The following is a 5000-nucleotide window of genomic DNA, read 5'->3' on the forward strand; positions in this document are numbered from 1 at the left end:
TGTTATTGCTCAATCTCGTGCGGCTAGAAGCCGCCTGTCCCTCTAAGAAGAAAAGTAATCGCTGACAGCACGAAGGATGTCACGCGACTAGTTAGCAGGCTAGAGTCTCGTTCGTTATCGGAATTAACCAGACAAATCGCTCCACCAACTAAGAACGGCCATGCACCACCACCCACCGAATCAAGAAAGAGCTATCAATCTGTCAATCCTTCCGGTGTCCGGGCCTGGTGAGGTTTCCCGTGTTGAGTCAAATTAAGCCGCAGGCTCCACTCCTGGTGGTGCCCTTCCGTCAATTCCTTTAAGTTTCAGCTTTGCAACCATACTTCCCCCGGAACCCAAAAGCTTTGGTTTCCCGGAGGCTGCCCGCCGAGTCATCGGAGGAACTGCGGCGGATCGCTGGCTGGCATCGTTTATGGTTAGAACTAGGGCGGTATCTGATCGCCTTCGAACCTCTAACTTTCGTTCTTGATTAATGAAAACATACTTGGCAAATGCTTTCGCTTCTGTTCGTCTTGCGACGATCCAAGAATTTCACCTCTAACGTCGCAATACGAATGCCCCCGCCTGTCCCTATTAATCATTACCTCGGGTTCCGAAAACCAACAAAATAGAACCGAGGTCCTATTCCATTATTCCATGCACACAGTATTCAGGCGGGCTTGCCTGCTTTAAGCACTCTAATTTGTTCAAAGTAAACGTGCCGGCCCACCGAGACACTCAATAAAGAGCACCCTGGTAGGATTTCAACGGGGTCCGCCTCGGGACGCACGAGCACGCACGAGGCGGTCGCACGCCTTCGGCTCGCCCCACCGGCAGGACGTCCCACGATACATGCCAGTTAAACACCGATGGGCGGTGAACCAACAGCGTGGGACACAAATCCAACTACGAGCTTTTTAACCGCAACAACTTTAATATACGCTATTGGAGCTGGAATTACCGCGGCTGCTGGCACCAGACTTGCCCTCCAATAGATACTCGTTAAAGGATTTAAAGTGTACTCATTCCGATTACGGGGCCTCGGATGAGTCCCGTATCGTTATTTTTCGTCACTACCTCCCCGTGCCGGGAGTGGGTAATTTGCGCGCCTGCTGCCTTCCTTGGATGTGGTAGCCGTTTCTCAGGCTCCCTCTCCGGAATCGAACCCTGATTCCCCGTTACCCGTTACAACCATGGTAGGCGCAGAACCTACCATCGACAGTTGATAAGGCAGACATTTGAAAGATGCGTCGCCGGTACGAGGACCGTGCGATCAGCCCAAAGTTATTCAGAGTCACCAAGGCAAACGGACCGGACGAGCCGACCGATTGGTTTTGATCTAATAAAAGCGTCCCTTCCATCTCTGGTCGGGACTCTGTTTGCATGTATTAGCTCTAGAATTACCACAGTTATCCAAGTAACGTGGGTACGATCTAAGGAACCATAACTGATTTAATGAGCCATTCGCGGTTTCACCTTAATGCGGCTTGTACTGAGACATGCATGGCTTAATCTTTGAGACAAGCATATGACTACTGGCAGAATCAACCAGGGAGCTGCGTCAACTAGAGCTGAGCAGCCGGCCGCCCGGGAGTGTGTCCCGGGGGCCCGCGCGAACACGCAAGCGTCCGCTCAATTATTCTGCAAACAGGAGGAGGCTGAGCTCCCCTGCACAACACACCTCGAAACCCTCTCAGGTCCCGGCGGCGCGCAGAGCCGTCCTAAGTACTTGGTCGGGTTCGAGAGAGGCGCAATCGCCCGGAGTTAGGCGAGTAGACGCTTTAGGTGCGACCACCCGTGCTCCCAACTGAGCTTGCCGCTGCCGACAGAGGCCCGGGAGCGTGCTGTCGTGGCATTGCCGGCGGGAGACAACACGCGCCACCTACGGTGACCGGCAGCTCCAACGCCAGCGCCACAGAAGGACAAAAGCCCCACTTGGGTGCCGAAGCGAACTCTCCCAGCACAGCGCACGCGCCAACACGTCCGCACAGCTGCGATACAAACCACCTGCGAGAACCGCTGGGGCGACCGAGCAGCAGACGGCGTCGCGGCGCCGAGCGCCGGGCGGCGGCGCATCCTCAGCGCACACAGTCCTCAATCGGACCAGCACACTGCAGATGGCCACCGCGCTTCGCACCGGGCCCGCGAGGACCTACTTTGGCCGCAAGGCGCCGCGAGCAGGGGGCGCCGGCGCGCAGCTGCGCCGCCTGCCGCGTCCGTCGGCCGGCGCGCCTGCCACTGGCCGCCCCCACCAGCCGGCTGTAGCGCGTGCGCCCACGCACCGCGCTGCCAGCACGCCGGGCGGCCCCCCCTCACCGGCCGGGGACGGTCCCACCCAGCCACCGCCGCGTATCGCCTCACACCCAGATCCCCTTTCGCGTTCGTGGGCATGGTGGGTCCCCTTTCACGTTCGTGGGCATGGTGGGTATCCCTGAAACAACCGGTTAATAGCTCGACCGATCGTCGCCAACACTGATTCACCTCTAGCGAGAACAACCGCACCACAACGGGTTACCTGTTGTTCATTTGCGTAACGTCACCAGCAAACGTAGACGTCCATCGCCATTTGCAACGAGTATTGCATGCCTGTGTCAGGTGTCACAACACACTACGTCTGCCCACATAGACGCAACAACATGTGCACGCCTCGAGAACACGTGGAAGGTAGCCCCCGTACGTATGCGGTGTCCATTGCGCGAACGACTGTCAGCCGGCCTCTGCAGGATGTCGCAGATGTGGAACGCGGTGCAACATGCTATCACGGTGTGTGAGAAGAGACGACTACGTCCGAATACACGCTCCACTACATCAACAGACTGCTCATGCTGATCGCCATCCAGGGCGTCCGTTCCTCCCACACGTCTGAATGGCGTACCACACTGCAATCCAGCTCTTATAGGGAGACGACACGTAGCTGCGTGCACAATATTTGGACTGTATGGTCTGCCGTTGCTAGGCGCAGTCGTCGTACGGTCACACATGTGCCACGATGTATCATTCAGTACATACGGACCAATGTGCAGTACAGTTTGTGGGTTTTGCGTACATCGGCGGACAGGTGACAGGCCGTACCACAACGTAGGCTGAGTACGTCGGCATGCGAAGGGCATTGAACATGCAAACTTCTCAACGACCAGCTTGCGAAGGCAGGGGGGAAGGGGGGGGGCATGTACGTCCTGCTGCTATCCACATTACAGTGTATAGCAGGAGCATGTGGAAAGTCAGCAACACCTGCAAGGTGTTTAACATGACGCGATACACAGGGGACCGGGCAGTGCGAATAGCGAACTATATTGCGAGGGTTGCGGTTAGGCAACACTACACTAATTTAACGAGTTGCATAACAATTACAGAGCAGGTTCAGCGACAACGTGCGTCAGGTTAAGGCGCAATATAGGTTAGGTTGAGGCACAATATAGGTTAGGTTAAGGCACAACATGGGTTACGTTAAGGCACAAATTGGGTTACGTTAAGGCACAACATGGGTTACGTTAAGGCACAACATGGGTTACGTTAAGGCACAAATTAGGTTACGTTAAGGCACAAATTAGGTTACGTTAAGGCACAAATTAGGTTACGTTAAGGCACAAATTAGGTTACGTTAAGGCACAAATTAGGTTACGTTAAGGCACAAATTAGGTTACGTTAAGGCACAAATTAGGTTACGTTAAGGCACAAATTAGGTTACGTTAAGGCACAAATTAGGTTACGTTAAGGCACAAATTAGGTTACGTTAAGGCACAAATTAGGTTACGTTAAGGCACAAATTAGGTTACGTTAAGGCACAAATTAGGTTACGTTAAGGCACAAATTAGGTTACGTTAAGGCACAAATTAGGTTACGTTAAGGTACAATATGGGTTAGGTTAAGGTACAATATGGGTTAGGTTAAGGTACAATATGGGTTAGGTTAAGGTACAATATGGGTTAGGTTAAGGTACAATATGGGTTAGGTTAAAGCACAACGTAGGTTAGGTTAAGGCACAACGTAGGTTAGGTTAAGGCACAACATAGGTTAGGTTAAGGCACAACATAGGTTAGGTTAAGGCACAACATAGGTTAGGTTAAGGCACAACATAGGTTAGGTTAAGGCACAACATAGGTTAGGTTAAGGCACAACATAGGTTAGGTTAAGGCACAACATAGGTTAGGTTAAGGCACAACATAGGTTAGGTTAAGGCACAACATAGGTTAGGTTAAGGCACAACATAGGTTAGGTTAAGGCACAACATAGGTTAGGTTAAGGCACAACGTAGGTTAGGTTAAGGCACAACGTAGGTTAGGTTAAGGCACAACGTAGGTTAGGTTAAGGCACAACGTAGGTTAGGTTAAGGCACAACGTAGGTTAGGTTAAGGCACAACGTAGGTTAGGTTAAGGCACAACGTAGGTTAGGTTAAGGCACAACGTAGGTTAGGTTAAGGCACAACGCAGGTTAGGTTAAGGCACAACGTAGGTTAGGTTAAGGCACAACGTAGGTTAGGTTAAGGCACAACGTAGGTTAGGTTAAGGCACAACGTAGGTTAGGTTAAGGCACAACATAGGTTAGGTTAAGGCACAACATAGGTTAGGTTAAGGCACAACATAGGTTAGGTTAAGGCACAACATAGGTTAGGTTAAGGCACAACATAGGTTAGGTTAAGGCACAACATAGGTTAGGTTAAGGCACAACATAGGTTAGGTTAAGGCACAACATAGGTTAGGTTAAGGCACAACATAGGTTAGGTTAAGGCACAACATAGGTTAGGTTAAGGCACAACATAGGTTAGGTTAAGGCACAACGTAGGTTAGGTTAAGGCACAACGTAGGTTAGGTTAAGGCACAACGTAGGTTAGGTTAAGGCACAACGTAGGTTAGGTTAAGGCACAACGTAGGTTAGGTTAAGGCACAACGTAGGTTAGGTTAAGGCACAACGTAGGTTAGGTTAAGGCACAACGTAGGTTAGGTTAAGGTACAACGTAGGTTAGGTTAAGGTACAACGTAGGTTAGGTTAAGGTACAACGTAGGTTAGGTTAAGGTACAAC

The 5000-nt window shown here is 51.5% G+C and overlaps 1 non-coding gene across 1 annotated transcript in view; it reads right to left on the reverse strand.

Annotated features, from left to right (window-relative positions):
* LOC126443513 (small subunit ribosomal RNA) overlaps positions 1-1534 on the reverse strand; it is a 1909-nt gene extending 375 nt beyond the window's left edge. Inside the window, exon 1 of the ribosomal RNA XR_007581976.1 lies at positions 1-1534. This exon is cut by the window's left edge and continues 375 nt beyond it. This is a non-coding gene — a ribosomal RNA (small subunit ribosomal RNA).
* Between the last annotated feature and the right edge of the window lie 3466 nt (positions 1535-5000).

This window comes from Schistocerca serialis, unplaced genomic scaffold (genome assembly GCF_023864345.2).
Source record: "Schistocerca serialis cubense isolate TAMUIC-IGC-003099 unplaced genomic scaffold, iqSchSeri2.2 HiC_scaffold_155, whole genome shotgun sequence".
Taxonomy (NCBI): Eukaryota; Metazoa; Arthropoda; class Insecta; order Orthoptera; family Acrididae; genus Schistocerca; species Schistocerca serialis.